The sequence below is a fragment of the Theropithecus gelada genome, chromosome 3, assembly GCF_003255815.1.
Source record: "Theropithecus gelada isolate Dixy chromosome 3, Tgel_1.0, whole genome shotgun sequence".
In the NCBI taxonomy this organism is placed as follows: domain Eukaryota; kingdom Metazoa; phylum Chordata; class Mammalia; order Primates; family Cercopithecidae; genus Theropithecus; species Theropithecus gelada.
In genome coordinates this window covers 130,475,816-130,495,611 of record NC_037670.1, presented here as the reverse complement: position 1 = coordinate 130,495,611, position 19,796 = coordinate 130,475,816, and the positions used below count along the sequence as shown (strand labels likewise).

Here is a 19,796-nt window from a genome sequence, read left to right as displayed (position 1 = left end):
GCATGGTAGCATGCCAGAAGAGGGCAGACATAGCCCTGAAATAAATTGGAAATCTGCCATCAATGGCGTTGGGCCTCCATTCCCAACCACTGACATATTGGGGAAAGATGCCTTTGTCCTGCTGGGCCAGTTTTGCCCCCAGCCAAAGTAAATATTAGACAAATATTTGATGAATATTATTTCCAGTGGACAGCAGCTTATATGCCTGCTTGGAGTACCCACCTCTGTTTGAGATCCCTCTTTAAACCCAGGGCACAGAGGAAAGGTGTAGCCTCAGGACTGTTGACCTTAGGAAGGGGGTGCAAAGCGTCTTTCTCCCCTTCATCCTTTAACACAGGGCCCAGTGCTCTTGGGTTGCCCAAGGCCAGGAAATGGGCCAGGTGGGACAAGGAGAGAAGGAGAATTAAGCCAGGTCTGCCTACCCTCAACCCCCAGTACTATCTCAGTTGTGCTTCATGGCAGGGGTAGGACGAAGGGGAGTTACATATTTTTAGCACTTATTAGATGCCAAAGATTCTGCTGGTTGCATTATGTACATTATCCCTTTCTAATATGAGAAACAACACTTGGAGGTAGTTATCACTACTCCCACATTCTAGATGAGGCTCCAGGGAAGTTAAGAAATTGATCCAAGTTCACATGGAGATTCAAACGTGGGTCTGACTCCCAAGCTCCTGCTCACATGGCATCCCATAGACGCTCGGCTGCCAGATATGACTCAGTTGCCTCCATACCACCAACTTACTCTGCCTGGGGCCAGCCAGCGTCTTGCCAGGGAGGGCTGGGACCATGCCCTTGCTGCTGTTGGGCAGCTAGGCAGAAAAGTCACAGGCTTGAGATTCTGGCATCTCCCACCACTTCTAGACTTAACTAAAACACAAGATGTGAGATTTAGTTTCCCGGCTGCCACCAAAAGAGGCCAGATAAGCAACCCAGAGGTAGTGCCCCAGAGAAGTTACCTTCCAGTCAGAGACCCAATCTACTCATTTCCTCTCCCTTCTTCCACCCAAGGACTGCTCCAAGGCAGACCTGTCCCACCTGAAGACTCCCATGTGGCTGGACAGGCTCACCTGCCAACTCACCAGCAGAGCTCTTCATGAAGCAAGGCCAAAGCACCCCCGGCATTAATCCCTATCCTTTCTCCTCGCCTCACTCTCCCCTACTATCAATGCTCTGAGATTGCACTTTCCAAATAAAGCATCAGCCTCAGACAGTTTCCTAGGAAAGTCAGGCTTTCTAGTCATGTTTGTGCGTAGTTTCTTATTTCATTATTCTTAATAAGTACCTGGAAGCCTACCATCCAAAACAAAATCTGGAACCTTGACATAAACTTCATCTAACCATACAATGTCCACATCCCACACCCCACACCCCACCCCCACCCCCTCACCCCCCACCACACACACACACACAGGGTCACCATCATCCAGAGAATTCCTTAGTTTTTTGAAATATAGTTTTATTGCACCTATATGTATTTCTATAAAGCTTATTTTTATATTAATTGTAACTCTAGAAAAATAGATTGTGCATCGTTTAACGACAGGAATACATTCTAAAAAATGCATCATTAGGTGATTTCGTCATTGTGTGAACATCACAGAGAGCACTTACACAAACCTAGATGGTGTAGACTGCTACACACCTAGGCTCACGCTAGCAATGGCATAACCCATTGTTCCTAGGCTACAAACCTGCACAGCATGTCACCGCACTGAATATTGTAGGCAACTATAACATGATGCTAAGTATGTGGGTATCTAAACATACAAAAGGTAAAGTAACAGACAGTATTAAAGATTCATATATTGTATACCTATATAGGGCAGTTACCATAGGTAGAGCTTGCAGGACTGGTAGTTGTTCTGGATGAGTGGGTGAGTGAGTGCTGAGTAAATGTGAAGACCTAGGACATTACTATAGAGTACTGCAGAGATTATAAACCCTGGACACTTAGGCAATGGGAAATTTATTTTAAAAATATTTTCCTTCTTCAATAATAAATTAGCTTACTGTAACTTTTTAACTTTATAAACTTTTTTAAACTTTGAAACTCTCGAAATAACACTTAGCTTAAAACAGGAACACATTGTATTTTCTTTCTTTATATCCTTATTCTATCAGCTTTTTTTCAAATTTTCCATTTTTAAATTTTTATTTTCTACTTCTTAAACTTTTTTGTTAAAAACTAACATTAAAACATGCACTTTAGCCTAGGCCTACACAGCGTCCTGATCAATGTCACTGTCTTCCACCTCCTCAACTTGTCCCAGTGGAAGGTCTTCAGGGGCAATAACATGCACAGAGCTGTCATCTCCTATGATAACAGTGCCTTCTTCCGGAATTCCTCCTGAAGGTCCTGCCTGTGGTTCTTCTTGAGGAGGGTCACTCTTCAGAAATACGTGCATGGTGGTATTCTTGGTTTGTTTCTTTTTTCTTTTTTTTTTTTTTGTCAAAGATTTGCTTATAAGCAGATACTGCACTATGAACATTCCTCTCTATTAATGAAAACTTCAGTGTTGGGGTCTGTGATTTAAACATTTTAAGGAGCTTGTTGAGGTTTGCAAACGTTCTGCTAAACCCTTCATGAATTTTCTTGGGGATTCTTCTTTTTCCTCTCCTGCAATTTCCTTTTCTCTTGCCTCTTCTTCAGCCACGCATTCCTGTTCCATTTCCGAAAACTTCTTGTTAGTCAATTCCTCAGGACATCACTAGGTGATAGGAATTTTTCAGCTCCATTATAATCTTATGAGACCACTGTCTCATAGAGTCCATCATTGACTGCAATGCCATTATGTGGTGTATGACTATATGTCGTATCATATAAATTTGGGGCATTTATTTTCTTCACTTCATGTTATTGCTAGGAGTTTTCCACATTGTTGTGAATCAGTGTGGTTTGTTTGTTTTTATGGTCCTACAATAGTTGTGTAAATACACCGCAATTTATTCATCTACTCTCCTGTTAACAGGCATTTCAGTTGTTTCCAAGTTTCTGCATCAAAAACAGGGCAGCTATGAACATTCTTGTACACATCTCCTGTTTTACATGTGTAAAAGTTTCTATCTTGGTCCTTGTTATGCAGCTATAACACAATATCACACACTGGGTAGTTTATAAGGAACAGAGATTTATTTGGCTCACAGTTCTGGAGGTTAGAAAGTCCCAGATCAAGGGGATGAATCTCCTGCATCACAACATGGTGGAAGGCATCACATGGCAAGAGAAAGTGCTCACACAAAAGAAGGGGGCCAAACTCATCCCTCAGGAACCCACCCCTGAGATAACTAACCCAGTCCCACAACAACAGCATTACTCCCTCACCTCTTAAAAGTCCCACCTATCAACACTCTTGCATTGGAGATTCAGTTTCCAGAACCTGACATCTGGGGAACACAATTGAACCATAGCAGTTTCCTTTGGTCCCATCCCTAGGAGTGAAATTTTTGGGTCATACATAGATGAATGTTCAGCTTTAGGAAATAATGGCAAACTATTTTTCAAATTAGTTACACATATCTATGGCCTTTCTTTCATACAAACAGTGTTCTTTAAAATCCAATTTTGTTTTTGTTTGTGTTTTGAGACAGAGTCTCACTCTGTCACCCAGGCTGGGGTGCAGTGGTGCAATCTTGGCTCACTGCAACCTCCACTTCCCGGGTTCAAGCGATTCTCCTGCCTCAGCCTCCCGAGTAGCTGGGATTACAGGCATGCACCACCACATCTGGTGAATTTTTGTAATTTTTTTTTTGTAGAGACGGAGTTTCACCATGTTGGGCAGGCTGGTCTCAAACTCCTGACCTCAGGTGATCCGCCCATCTCAGCCTCCCAAAGTGCTGGGAATACAGGTGTGAGCCACTGCACCTGGCCTAAAATCCAATTTTTATAGTTCCCTTTGTTACAGGAAAGGAATCCCAATCCAGACCCCAAGAGAGGGTTCTTGACTCTCACACAAGAAAGAATTCAGGGTGAATCCACACAATAAAGTGAAAGCGAGTTTATTAAGAAAGTAAAGGAATAAAAGAATGGCTACTCCATAGACAGAGCAGCCCCGAGAGCTGCTGGTTGCCCCTTTTTATGGTTATTTCTTGATGATATGCCAAACAAGGGGTGGATTATTCATGCCTCCCCATTTTCAGACCTCCTTGGGTAACTTCCTGACATTGCCATGGCATTTGTAAACTGTCATGGTGCTGGTGAGAGTGTGGTAGTGAGGATAACCAGAGGTCACTCTTGTCACCATCTTGGTTTTGGTGGGTTTTTGCTGGCTTCTTTCCTGTAACCCGTTTTATCAGCAAGGTCTTTATGACCTGTATTTTGCACTGATCTTCTATCTTGTCCTGTGACTTAGAATGCCTTAACTATCCAGGAATGCAGCCCAGTAGGTTTCAGCCTTATTTTACCTACCTCCTATTCAAGATGAAGTTGTTTTGTTTAACACCTCTGACACCTTCATTCTGATAACTGCCAAAAATGAGAATTGTTGGTCATCAGTTAAACATGTTATGTTTCCTCTGGGTATTTGTATTTTTCAAGAGGATGCTTGGAGAGGCAGTACTTTAATGCAAAGCCATGAATTTTTCAGGCTAATATTTCAGGGCTTCTGTTTCTATATGCCTTATCAGATTCACTCATTCAAGCATCACTGAAATGCTTACTGGGTTCTGGGGCTGTGCAAAACATGAAAATGCAGAAGTGGGAGATACAGGCCCTGCCTCCAAACATCTTAAAGTCTGATGCTTGAGTAAGACAACAAAACCATTATGTTGGACTTTGACAGGATCTTAGGTGAATCAGGTAACTCAAGTTGACATTAAGGCAGCAGAGGGCACAAGAAGGCTTCCAGGAAAGTGGGTGCATATTCAGCAGTCTTGAAGTTACCGAAAGGCAAATAAATTCAAGTAAGTCCCAGACTGGTTATTTGTTATCATCATTCCCCTACCACTGTAAATTTCCTGGGGGAGCTTAGCCCCTCCTGACAAGGACAAGTGGTTCTACGGTGAGTCATACCCCCTCCGCCCCACCAACTGTCCCCTTGCTAATAGGCTAATAGGAATCTATCCTTCTACTGAATTTCATTCACACAAGGATCTCTTAGCATGGACAAAATGTCTGTTTGGACTCTTTCTTCCCCCGTTCCCTATTCTTCCAGCATTCTTTGCGTCTACTTTGCTTCATCTTCAAGTTAGCCCCTTCCATGTAGCAGCAAGATGGTTGGTCCTGGCTGCTCCAGACCTCTAGAGATTTTAGAGCCTATGATCCAAAAAAGGGACATTTTTCTGGAAAGTCTCTGGTAAAACACCCAGAGACTTTCAAATGGTCCATCATATACTACATACTCTTTCATGAGCCAGTCACTGTGATGAGAGGAATAAAATATACTGATTGCCTGAGCCTACATCACATACTTATCCCTGGCCCAAACCACATGACCAGAAATACTTTGGAGTGTTGGAGGAGGAGCATGTTTCCCACAAGGAATGCTAGGCAGACAAAAATGTGTGCCACTAAAAGACCTGAGGAGATAGTTTTATTTGATTGCTCTAATTAATTATCTTGCCTCTTTCACTAGTAGATACATGAGAACAAGGCATAAACATATTTTACATAGTTCCTTGGTATTCTATTAATGACAGTACAATTAACCTTTTAACATAAAAATAACATTAAGTTATCTCCCTGTCTTCTTACTTCTAATGGCTTTAGTAATCACATGCTTAGCTAAGAAAGTGTTTAGGACTCTGCATGCATAGTACCTATTTATAGTACCTCCTTAACGCTGAGCAACAAGTCCTCAAAGGCTTACTTTGGAGTTTCGTGCATGGGATCCCCATGCTATGCTCTTTTTTTTTTTTTTTTTTTTTTTTGAGACAGGGTCTTTCTTGATTGCTCAGGCTGCAGTGCAGTGATGCAATCACAGCTCACTGCAGTCTTGACTTCCCAGGCTCAAGCAATCCTCCCACCTCGGCCTCCCAAGTAGCTGGGACTACAGGCGTACACCACCATGCCCAGCTAATTTTTTTTTTTTTTTTATTTTTAGTAGAGAGAAGGTCTTGCCGTGTTCCCCAGGATGGTCTTGAATTCCTGGGCTCCAGCAATCCTCCCAAAGTGCTGGGATTACAGGAATGAGCCACTGCACGCAGCCCCTACACTATTAAACTTAAAAGGAATTCTGTTGACCACTCTCCCTCTTCTCATTACCTAAGTTACTGATGTTGAAATGGTGTGAATTCACTCTCCTACGTGGAGTATCTTCAGTCAGTTTTCTTGTTCCTTTTTTTCCACAGCTCTGGGCATATTCCTCATTCCTCTCTCCTTGTCACTAGCTACTTCATGACTAATCACATTTCCCTGTTTTCTTCTTTTTAGGCCAGTCTGTTAGAATTCTCAAGCCTGGAATTGCGGGATATGTAACAGGAGGGTGGGCATTGTATAGGAGGTGGTCATAGCAAACAGAAGGTAGGGTTTAACATCGAACCACACAGGCAGCAGTTAATCTCACCTCTTTAATTATTAGAATTGGCTCTGAGGAGCCCCTCAGTGTTTAGAACACTGAGTCTACAGAATTTCTTTTTTTTTTTTTAATACTGAAAGGAAGTTTTATTATCTTAACTTGACCCAAATTATAATATTATTTATAAAAGTTATATAAATGCAGGCTGATTGTTTTGAAAGGGTCAAAAAGCCAAATAAAAATAAAGCAATAGAAATAAATTCAGTTATAAAAAGTTGACATCATTCTTCTAAATGTTATGTGGAATCATAGGAAGAAACATCATTGCAATCATTTTCAAAGTAATATTAAAGGTATTAGAAGAAATGTTTGGTCTTAAATGTCAATTCAAATGTAAAGTGTCTATGACAATAGATCAGAGAGAAAGTAAGTATATCTGTAAAGGAAAAAAGGCCAGGCATGGTGGCTCATGACTGTAATTCCAGCACTTTGGGAGACCAAAGCGGGCAGATCACGAGGTCAGGAGTTCGAGACCAGCCTGTCCAACATAATGAAACCCTGTCTCTACTAAAAATACAAAAAAAAAAATTAGCTGGGCATGGTGTCGGGCACCTGTAATCCCAGCTACTCAAGAGGCTAAGGCAGGAGAATCGCTTGAACCCGGGAGGTGGAGGTTGCAGTGAGTCAAGATCACACCATTGCACTCCAGCCTGGGCAACAAGAGCAAGACTCCATCTCAAAAAAAAAAAAGACAGGAAAAAATGACTGGGTGTGGTGGCTCACACCTGTAATCCCAGCACTTTGGGAGGTCGAGGCAGGAGGATCACAAGGTCAGGAGTTCAAGACCAGCCTGACCAACATGGTGAAACCCTGTCTCTACTAAAAACACAAAAATTAGCTGGGCGTGGTGGCACGCACCTGTAGTCCCAGCTACTCGGGAGGCTGAGGCAGGAGAATTGCTTGAATCTGGGAGACAGAGGTTGCAGTGAGCCAAGATTGCACCACTGCACTCCAGCTTGGGTGACACAGCGAGACTCTGTCTCAAAAAAAAAAAAAAAACAAAAACAAAAAACAAAAAAACAAAAACAGAAAAAATGAGTTAGTTGCAAGTACTGTAAGTACTGTATCCTTCAATGAAAGAAGAACACAGATTAAGGATAAAACAGTTAGACAGTCTTATCAATTAGGCCACCTTTAAGAATCATTTATCAGGGTAGCTAAAAGGAGCAACGATAAAGCTCTACATATATAACTGAAATGTTTACAATTAATCTAGTCCCAGCACTTTTATTTGTAGAGTTCTCAAATCAAAAGTAACAAGTAATTATACATCAGGATTGTTAGGAATACCAAATATTTTACAACTGCCACTATGTGTTTCTTCTTCTCTGACACAATTGGCACAGATCCAGGCTTGCTGTGTTTAATGTGATTCACTTCCTTTCGTCAACAAGCTTCCTTCATGATGCACTGTTCCTGAATTGGGCTGTAGACAGAATTTGGTAGATGTCAATGATGAGCTGTTGGTTGTATATGAGGATGATGCTGAAATTTCTCCTTCAGTTTCTGGTTATAATATTTGGCTGCTTTTTCTTGTGATGTAAGCACACCCAATTTTTCAGAAGCATTAGCTTTCCATAGGTGAATGTTCATTTCATCAGATCCATACATAATATACTTGCTGTCAGAAGTCCATTTTACACAGATAACATGTTGCTTTCACTTTGTGTGATATACCTCCCTGCTTTGACTTTTGTCTACAGGAAAGATTCAAATAGATTTATCGAAACTAGCAGACACAAACTCTTTCCCAGTGGGAGAGTAATCCACATCAAGCACTGCAGATACATGATCCATATGGACCATTACAGGAGTGTCCAGTGCACACATATCAAAAGTAAATACGTTATAATCATTTGTTGCCATAAAAACGAAAGCTTCCATAGGGTTCCAACAGATTGTATTTGTTCTCATTTCTAAGATAACCTTTTTCAGAGGAGTAGCTTGCTTCATATCACATAGTACTATATTCCTGTTAGACGTGCAACTTTCCAAGATAAGTGTCTTAATTGCATTAAATTTACCACTACTTATACTGTCAAATCTCCAGGTCATTGAACATATAGGATTAGTTCTTTGTTTACCCCAAATGTCTAGTTGCTGTCCATATGTGGCAAAAACAGCTTCTTTCCAGTGATGATCAATCCCAGTATCTTTCCTAATATTGTATGTAATGGCTCTTCCTCCTGTCTTTCCTGTCAATCCCACTGTCTTTCCTAATATTGTATGTAATGGCTCTTCCTCCTCTCTATAGCCTGGCCTATCTATTTTCCACTGCTTCACAGTTTTGTCATCACCAACAGTGAAAAGAAGTCCCACAAAAGCGAGTACATATTCCTCATACAAAGCCTTCATGTGCTTGTATTATACGGATACATTTCAGTTGAGTCAGGTTCCAAATTCTAACCTCTCCATCACATACCCCAGAAGGGACAGTAGCCAGGCTCTTTGGATGCTTTGCCAAGCAACTGACTCCATCTCGGTGACCATCCAGCCAAGCAAGGAATGGTTTTGCAAATAATCCTTCCAGTTTGGTAGCATTTAAAACTCTTACATATTCTTGCAGGACCTCAAAAGGATGTAAGGTAGGATCATAGTTTCTTGGAACAATCTATAAGTCCAATTGGGTTTTGCAGACATAGTTGTCCAGATTCCAGCTCAACATCTTCACCTTCACCTTGATTGCTCTTCCTGCCAGAATCCACAACCTCTTCGCTCTACAGAATTTCAAAGAGTACTGAGAGTGTCATAGGATTATCCCCAGAAATTTCCTTATATAGGACCTGAGTCAATCATAGTTTTTATGTAGATTGTGAAGACTGCAGCCCTTACCAATTTATCTCTGTTTTGCCATAGATTTCACAGGGAAATCTAATTGTAAAGCAGAAAACAAAAAAAATATACAAAAAGTACATGTTTTGTGTTCTTCACTGCACTTATCACAACTTGAAAATATATATAGTTTTTGTCCTATCTTTCCCTTTATTTATTGTATTTTGTTGAGACAGGGCCTGGGTCTGTCACCCAGGCTGGAGTGCAGTGGTGTGATCTTGGCTCACTGCAACCTCCGCCTCCTGGGCTCAAGCCATCCTCCCACCTCAGCCTCCCGAGTAGCTGGGACTACAAGCTCAGGCCACCATGCCCAGCTGATTTTTGTATTTTTTGTAGAGATGGGGTTTCACCATGTTGCCCAGGCTGAGCTCAAACCACAGAGCTCAAGCAATCCACCTGCCTTGGTCTTCCAAAGTGTTGGGATTACAGGCATGAGCCACTGCATCCAGCCCTATCTCTCCCTTTAAAATATAAACTCTCTAAGGACAAGAATATCTTGTTCTACTTTGTATGATCAGTACTTAACAAAGTGTCCAGTACATATGAGTGATCAATAAATACTAGAAGGAATGTATGAAATGTTCAGGTTTTTCTTCTCAAATGATTGGCAAACAATGAAATTAAAGATGCTAAGAGTTCAGTCTTCCCTAAGCTAACTTGTATCATAAATCCAAGTTTGCTTTAACTGTACTTTGCATTTTCCTTTTCTTCAATACTGAGCAGCTTCTCCATCATACTTCCCAGGCATTCAGTATCCCTTTTACAGCTCCTCGGCAGCCTAGAACTTTTCCCTTTAGTTAAGTCTGTCTTCCTGGGATGGTGCCCAGATTCCAAGACCATCTCCTTCTTGGTATACTCCCATTAAAACTCCCTTTTTTTTTTTTTTTCTTTTTTACGGCCAGGAGAAAAATATTCAGATAATTTCTCATTAAAGCATTATGCTGTAATAAACCATTTAATCCAATAATTCTCCAGGGTATTTATATTTTAGAACATGAAGCCGTTAGCCTAAGATAATGTATTATGATGGCAGTTCAGGGTCAGTGTGACAGTGGCATAGGGTATATATATATTTCCGTAGGTGGGTGGGGGGATGATTGAGACTTTTCTTATTCTCTCAGGCCTCATCAAAAAGGTGGTCATCTACCTCGATTACAAAATCAAAGTCAGTAAATTCCTAGTCAAAGTCAATAAACTCAGGCTTCTCACCATTGGTCATACTAGGAGAGGAAAAAATCAACAAAGAAAAATAAGAGGTCGGGTGCAGTGGCTCACACGTGTAATCCCAGCACTTTGGGAGGCTGAGGTGGGTGGATCACGAGGTCAGGAGATCGAGACCATCTTGGCTAACATGGTGAAACCCTGTCTCTACTAAAAATACAAAAAAAAAAAAAAAAATTAGCCAGGCATGATGGCAGGCACCTGTAATCCCAGCTACTCGGGAGGCTGAGGCAGGAGAATGGTGTGAACCCGGGAGGCGGAACTTGCAGTAAGCCGAGATCGCGCCACTGCACCACTTCAGCCTGGGCGACAGAGTGAGACTCTGTCTCAAAAAAAAAAAAAAAAAGAAAAATAAGAAAGCAGAGGGGTTTAAATACAAACACAGAAACTTGCTTTTCCCTCAAGGAAAATAGCAACGATAATAAATTGCTTCAGAAAGCAAAGACCAATTTATTGAGCTTGTAAGACAATGACAAATGTTTATCACTTTAAAAAATTCAAATGGGTGGAAAGTATAAAAAAATACAAGCCCATGAAATATAAACAATGTTCACAAGCAGGCCAGGTGTGGGGGCTCACGCCTGTAATCCCACCACTTTGGGAGTCTGAGGTGGATGGATCACCTGAGGTCAGGAATTCGAGATCAGCCTGACCAACACAGTGAAACCCCATCTCTACTAAAAATACAAAAATCAGCCAGGCATGGTGGCACGCACCTGTAATCCCAGCTACTCAGGAAGCTGAGGCAGGAAAATCGCTTGAACCTGGGAGGTGGGGGTTGCAGTGAGCCAAGATCGTGCCACTGCACTCCAGTCTGGGCAACAGAGTGAGACCCTCAGGAAAAAAAAAAAAGAATGTTCACACGCAGATTCTCCAAAACATTCCTTTAAGTGACCAAGTCCTAAAGTATATTTAAAAGAAAATTCCATTTGAAAAAATTACAGTTATAGTTAAGTCTCTACCAGCACTTTGGGAGGCTGAGGTGGATGGATCACCTGAGGTCAGGAGTTCAAGACTGGCCTGGCCAACATGGCGAAACCCCATCTCTACTGAAAATACAAAAATTAGCTGGGTGCAGTGGCGCATGCCTGTAGTTCCAGCTACTTGGGAGGCTGAGGCAAGAGAATCGCTTGAACCTGGAAGGCGAGGTTGCAGTGAGCTGAGATCGTGCCACTGCACTCCAGCCTGGGCAACAGAGCAAGACTCAAAAATAAATAAATAAAAATAGTTAACTTTCTAGAAACCCACCTACTGTGCAAAGTACCTTCCTATGCCTGCTAGAGAAATGATATACAAACTTCCATTGCCTTCAGTTCATCAGCATTGGAATCTTCCTGGCCAGCCTCCACTCAGGCATTTCTTTCTTTCCCCTCTTTGCATCATGTTAGAAGACTGATTTCTGTTGTTGATAAGATTATAGACGTCCTGGGTATGTGACTAGCTAATATTGAAAGTGGTCACCTTCAGTAATCTGTTCTCTCCTAATAAATGCTCTGATGTCACTCAGAATCTGATCTTGGTGGTTCTGACACAAATTCTGCAGGGTTAGAATTAGGAGGGAAGGGCTACTGTACATTTCTCTGGGCTTCCCACCCTAGATACGGGAAGTTCAGATCCTGGAGAAATTCTGTCTAGCAGGCTTAAAACAAAGCCCCTCGTTCACCCAGTTTATTGTCTCAGAAGATCTGTCAACAGTTTTCTCCTTCGTAGGAAGTCAGTTCTCTGTGCAATTGCAAATAGGATAAATAAACCATTCATTCAGAACTAGTGGACATTTTGTTTTGCTTCCCACCTGATTTCAAGAGACAGTGCTGGCTATAACACAATGCTAAACTTGAAAACTCTGTATAAATCTTTGTGGGTACTCTGCTTTTCAGGAAGACAATAAAACATGGAAGTCCTTTGAATAATTATTTATGATACAGACTGCTCAAAACTGGATCTTAAAACCTCTTATCAACCCTGCTTATATAGCATAGGCAACCTGCTAAGCCTTCCACCCTTAGCTATGATTTTGGGACCAGCCTGTAGCATATTCATATCTATCTTCATTCCCAAGTTCTGATTTGTTTTATTTGAAGTATTTCATCAATGTTAACATATGCAAAGCTGGTGCCATACAAATACCCTCATTACACAGATGAGGTAAGCCAAAGGAAATTAAACAGTAAATGCTCCAGGAAAATTTGTAGATCTGACAAATCTAGGACAGCAGCCAGTGGTTTCTGTGTCTAAATGCTGTGCTTTTGTCACAAGCAGTTTATGCAGCTAGTGCCAACCTGGCTGTCTACACTTGCTCATTGTCACCATACCTGGGAACTGAGACCTCACGATCAATAGGATTAGAAAATATCAGCTAGCTTGAACCTACCACCTAAACATCTTTCCAGTTCAGCTTCTACACTACTGACATAGTAATCTTCCTAAACTGAAATCTAATCATATTACTCTCCTTTGCCTGAAAGCACTTCCCTGGCAGAGAATAAAGTCCAAACTCCTAGCCTGATACACAAAGCCCTGACTCTACACTGCTCCCCTTACCCAAAGCATCGGATATATCAAAGTATTTGGTCTCACTATAGAACTCCCCCTCCTCTAGCACTATGCCCTACCTGCCCTACCCTCTGCAGCATCTCTGCTGAAAACCCCTCAGCCCCCATCTACTTGAGGAATCACCTACACATCTCTCAAGCTACAATGCTGTGTCACTTCCCCTACGAAGCCTTTCCTAATACACTTTCTTCCCTCTGAACTTCAGTTTCTGCATTAGCAAAATGTGGATTACAATTCCTACACCATCCTTTAACTCAAAGATCACATAAAAAAATGACCCTGAAAGTTCTGTGAAAAAGGCAAAACACTATTCAAAGGCCAAGTTATGTTATTATAAAATAGTTATTATATAATAAGCCTTTTTTAAATAACTTAATTACAGTACTTGTAATGATTATTATAAAAATAACCTCAGCCAGCACGGTGGCTCATGCCTGTAATCCCAGCACTTTGGGAGGATGAGGCGGGTGGATCACTTGAGGCCAGGAGTTTGAGACTAGCTTGGTCAACATGGTGAAACCCTGTCTCTACTAAAAATATAAAAATTAGCTGGGCATGGTGGCAGGTGCCTGTAATCCCAGCTACTTTTGAGGCTGAGGCACGAGAATCGCTTGAACCTGGGAGGCGGAGCTTGCAGTGAGCTGAGACTGGGACAGTGCACTCCAGCCTGGGTGACAGAGTGAGACTCGGGCTCAAAAATATAAAAATAAAAATAAAATTAACCTCTACAAATTAGAGGGTTTTCCCTGTTTATTCATTGCTTAAATGTGAGCTAAGCTTGAAATGGTGATGACACAAATAGATTAAAAGTAGACCCACACAGGGAGGATTAGCAAGACCTCTGCCCCACATAGCTTTCAGTAAGGAAAAACTGCATTTAATTTGCTTTCAAGAATTATATTCTTATTTCATATTTCTTTCATTTTATCAATGGAACATTCTTCCTTACAACTCTAATTCGCTCTAGCCAAAGTCTGATTTCCTTAAATGACTTTTGTTCTAGCACTAAGTCTTTGCTGCTTCTTACCCACCCGATCAGAAGGTTGATGCATCCACTCCACTGTTTCTGGAACACAGTGGCAAGAATGGGTAATATTTCCTCAGTTCTTAGTCTGTACCAGACGCTCTTCTAAATGATCTCTTATGATTATACAATTTAAATCCCACTACAACTCTCGTTTCCCGTCTGCAAAATGGGGATGAGAAAATGGAAACTTAGGAAAGTGAAACCTCTTGTCAAAGTGTAGGGTAAACGCCCCTGAGAGGAATAACTTGAGCATACCCTTAGAATGGCCCTGTACAGCAGATACACCAGAAAATGTATTCCCAGTGAGGGAATACAGGAGTGGCCAACCCAGAGATTCATTCCTTGTATAAAAGGAACATTCGAGCCTCAGGCCCATCTGGTAGAAGGAGAGCCAGCCATACAGGGGTTTGAGTCCTGAGTTTTGGGTTGGATGTGTAACTACCCGAGGAGTTTTTCCTGCCTGCTGTACAAAGAAAGAGTACAGCATTACAGTACAGAAAAAGTTTAATAGACATGAGGCCAGCCATGCCACGTGGGAGATGGAGTTAGTATTTAAATCAACCTTGTCCAAAGATCGTAGTTTAGGGGTTTTTCAAAGGCAGTTCAGGGGAGGGGTGGGGTGGCTGGGGTTGCTGCTGATTGGTTGGGGTAGAGATGAAATCACAGGGAGTGGAAGCTGTCCTCCTGCACACTGAATCGCTTTTGGGTGAAGTCACAGGAGTGGGATTGGTGGGTCCAGGTAGAGCCATGGGTGTCAGACTTCAAAAAACCTGAAAAGATACCTCAAAAGGCAAACCTACAATAGTGGTGTTATCTACAGGAATGGCTGGCAGTCTGTGTCTACGCCTTAGCAGAAATCAGGCTCCTCTCCACCCCCTGGCCTGATGGTCATTCATTAGCTTTAAAAAGGTGTTTGAGTTTGGGGGAAGGGCTATTATCATTAAACTATAACCTAGATGTCTTCTAAAATTAACTCAGCCCAAAAGCCCCAGAATGATTAAGGCAGCTTACAAGCTAAAGGCAAGAGGGGCAGGTGGGCTAGATCGGATCTCTTTCACTATTATAATTTTGTGCACATTTAAACTGATGGGCAAACTACAACAAAAAAATTCATAGCTCAAATGGTTAACCTGCACTATAGAGTTAAGTAGAGTCTTCTAAAGCTCTCTATCTTCCTCTCTTTTTTTCTGCCTGCTTTAAACCTGCTGTTACTCAGCTGCTACTGCTGAGATGATACTCATTATTTACGGTCTAACTAGAAGGTAAACATTGGAAACTCATTTAAATTTAAAAAAAAGGTAAAAGAGGTTTTGTTAAACCAAACAACCTAGAATTTTTAAATCTCCCTTAAAGTTGATGGAAATAAATCCAGCACCTCCTTTAAACCTTATTCTTTTTTTTTCTTTTTTTTTTTTCTTTTTTTTTTTTTTTTTTTTTTGAGACAGAGACTCACTCTGTCACCCAGGCTGGAGTACAGTGGCCCAGTCTTGGCTCACTGCAACCTCCGCCTCCCGGGTTCAGGTGATTCTCCTGCCTCAGCCTCCCAAGTAGCTGGGACTACTGGTGTGTGTCACTACGCTCAGCTAATTTTTGTAGTTTTTTTAGTAGAGACAGGGTTTCACCATTTTGACCAGGCTGGTTTCGAACTCCTGACCTCAGGTTATCTGCCCACCTTGGCCTCCCAAAGTGTTGGGATTACAGGTGTGAGTCACCATGCCCGGCCCTTAAACGTTATTCTTAAAGCTGACTCTTTTTATTCAATTCTACTGCAAGCTCTCAGTAACTATCCAACTGCCTCTCTTGAGCAGCTTCACCCTCTTGATATTAATGCTTTTATAAGGGAGATAGTACACTATTACTATTTGCAGGGGGGACCTCCAAAACTACTGCCCAGGGGATATTTCTTCATCTTTGTCCTAGTAATGTTATTTACCCCCATATCACAACATTGATATGCTGAGGCACTAAGTGTTTGGTTTTTTTCATACTCTTTACAGTCTTTCTTCTTTCCTGTCTCCCTGAGTTTACTGTATATTGTCATTTTCCTTAAATATCCTTCTGCGTTTACTCTGTCTATTATGGCTAACTATTGCTTCCATGGCTGCACCAAGCACCCAGTCTAACCAGTAATATCTCAGGTTGCTAACACAACACACAGCACTAACCGCTGGATATGCTCACGTTGGCAGTGACTCGAGAATGACATTACTCTCCTAGCAGTCCCACTATCTATAGCAGAAATTGCTAACACAGAAGCCCAATGCTTTGGATTCAACTACACCAGGTACACACACACCAAAAATACAGGTTTATGAGGTAAACCTAGGCCAACTGATCCCTCATGCCAATCATCCACAGTGACCGAGCAAATAGGAAGGTCACCAGAGATGGCCTGTAAGGCTAGAAATTCCAAGGAATCTGGCCCTTTCCCAGGGGCTTTAACACACAAGCCCATTGCAATTACACTCTCAGCTATAACCAAACAAACCAGAATGGAAGCCATATAATGACTCTTAACAAGTTCACTGTGCACCTCCAGTTTTTCTCTGTGATGAGGAAACAACAAAGTTCATGCCAGAAAGATTTATAACAATTCCTTTATGCCTATAAATAGTTCAGCAACCAAGATGGAATATATAGAAATAGCAGTCAAAACTGGATGACTTCTCAACTTCACTAATACATCTACATCTTTTCCTCAATTTTCTCTTATCTCATTAATATTCAAAAATCATATCTGTCCGGCCCCACATTCACATAACACTACAAGTCTAACTTTTACCCCTTATGCATGGATAACTACTTTCTGGGTCACCGCCCATCCACATTTAATCCTGGGGGACCATGGGATCCCTCTATTTATGCAAATCATACTGGAATCTAAACTGATCACACCTATGCCTGGTTATGAGGTTCCTCTTCAGGAGTTTCATGAAAAGGAACTGGGTTCTTCTTTGTATACAGATCTAACGTATTTCTAGCCTTGCCTATTAAGTGAAGAAGCACTTGCACTATAGTTGCAGCAATATCTGGAGTGCATATATATAACTCCTCAGACTTTGTAACCTCTGGCCAAGTTCAAAAGTTAAAATCCTTCTTATGTTGGTCCCTCCAAAGGACATCAGAAGCAGTACTTAGTCTCCCATCACGTGGCATCCTCGCCAATAATAATCCTGCCATAGAGAAAAATGACCTAGGACATTCTGTAGCCTGTGCAATATTTTGGTTTGCAGATATACCCATGCTTAAGTGCAGTATTCATAATCTCACCATCCTAGTCCAGCAATCTTGGGAAGCTACAGTCACAGCCATTGAAGCGCAACGGCAGGCCCTAAACTCATTGGCAGGGGATGTTTTGCAGAACCAACTCATGTTGGACGTGCTTCCTGCTGAAGCAGGAGGCACCTGCATGCTGTCAAATAAACCTTGTTGCTTTTACATCAATAACTCAGGTCAGGTAGAAGAAAGTTTAGAAAAGATAACAGAGAGCATAAAAATATTAAAGGGCCTTCAAAAAAGAGTTCCTCAAGATTCCTTTTTAGCACAACTATTTCAAAGGTTCTCCAGTTAAATTTGGCCATGGGTTGCTCAACTTCTTCTGCCTATAATAAAGCTCATATTAGTTTGTTTATTTGCATCATGTATTGTTAACACTACATCTGGTTTTGTGTTTTCTAGGATACAACAATTTCAAACCAAAATAGTACTACAGCAAATCTATCTACTAAGAAAACTCCATAACTTTCCTTTGAATGCAGCAGAACAAAATTTTAGGCTACAAATGCTGTTCCCCCATAGTCTCATAGCAACCCTGCCCAATTTAGGTCTTAATTCCAGGATTTAGGCCCACATAACCTCCTGACCGACTAACAATCCTAGGGAGGGCCAACTCTACAGCCCTGGTCAGCAAGAAGCAGTTGGAAGATGAGACATTCAACCACATGCCAAAGATTAGTCATTGTTGCTCTGTCGGGGCGTGAAGAAAGGTAGAGTCCTAATTCGGGAAAAGGATTCAGGCTGGCAGGACCAGGGGAAAGCAAAACGAGAAAGCAGATAGATAAGCTATAAGTCTGCCTTTCTTCATGGTCCAGGACACATAGCCCTCCTGCGTAATCACCCACAATCTTCCTGTGCCCAGCTATCATCAGATTCTTGGCTGATAGAAAAATTCAAGTTAACTCACTGCAACTTCAGCATTATTATTACTACACAAAGTCTTCTTCAAGCGCAGAGCAGAAGCACCATCCTATAAAATTCCTAGCAAGCTTTTGTCTCTTTGCAGTCAGCTCCTCTTTCGCTGACCTGCCTGTTGCACCCTTGCAATACATTTTCCTACTTTCTCAAATAAATCTGCCTTTCTTTACCTACAACTATCTTGGTAAATTCTTCTTACTGCCTGCACCACTGGCCCCAGACAGTTGCTGATCACCTATGATACTCATTACATTAAATGTGGTTTCCTGGATGAGATCCTGGGGCAGTAAAAAAGACATTAGTGGACAACTGATAAAGCTTGAAAAATTCTTTAGTTTAGTCAGTAGTAATACACCAATACTTATTTTTTTGTTTTGACAAATATATGATGGTTAGAGAAGATGTTAACATTAGGGGAAACTGGGTGAAGTGTATAAATAACTCTTTGTACTTTGCAATTTGTAAATCAAAATATGTTTTAAAATGAAAAGTTTAAAAGGCTTCAAATTAATTATTTTGAGATTAATTTACTGAGCCTATCGAACCAATCTATTGCACAATTTAAATATAGTTATTTTAAAATTTTTCTAAAATGATTATTGAATTCATTAGTGAAAACAAAACACTTATTTGAGTTTATAAGCAAAAGTCAGGTTTTGAATTTGGTATTAAACAATATCTTTTCAGAAAAGGAGATAAACATTGGTCAGGAATGAGTTACAAAGTCTCATCTTGCCAATAAGCTGACCAAAACTTTGTATTCCCATTGAGAAAAACAAAAAATAGTATAGTTAGCCAATGAGTTGCCTAATATAGCTATATGTAGTTGCCTAATATAGCTAATATATGGTTGCCTAAATACACTTTTCTTTCTGGCCTTCTGAGCATTCCTAAATCCCAAGTGTCACAGTCTGGCACATGTGTTCAAAGCCACAGAGAGAAAGTAAAACAATGACAAATTATGTAAGTAACTTAGCCATAATTACACCACGACAGATATAGTTCAATAATACTACCCCAGATAGACAGAACCATTTTATATTACAGGGATTATTTTCCAAATAGCCCTAGTAGAGTAGACCTGGAACACGTTGTTCCCAGAGCATCCGGCTCTTTCCTCAGATTTGAGGAACAAATCAGAAAATGACCAGTGTTGTAATCAGTGTGATATAGTCATCTGAACATTCTTCTCAGATTTTGAACAGTTGTGCCTTCAATGAGATGCTGTTGTTTAAACACTCTTGTCTGGGGAAGATTTAAAAAAAAAAATCACAATGATCTTGTCACCCAATCAGATCTCACTGGCTCTGCCAGTCACGGCCAGTTCCTTCTCAGGAAGGTAGGCCCCTGAGCTTGGCTGACTGGCAGAAGCAGTGCTGGGTTGTGACTGAAGGTGAGCAGTGGTGGCTCACTTCTGTTTTGTTCTGCTCAGAGAGATTGTCCAAATGAGTTCT

At 41.2% G+C, this 19,796-nt stretch overlaps 1 pseudogene; it reads right to left on the bottom strand.

Moving 5' to 3' along the window:
* Positions 1–7,757: 7,757 nt before the first annotated feature.
* Positions 7,758–10,079, bottom strand: LOC112621668 (annotated as a pseudogene).
* Positions 10,080–19,796: the final 9,717 nt, after the last annotated feature.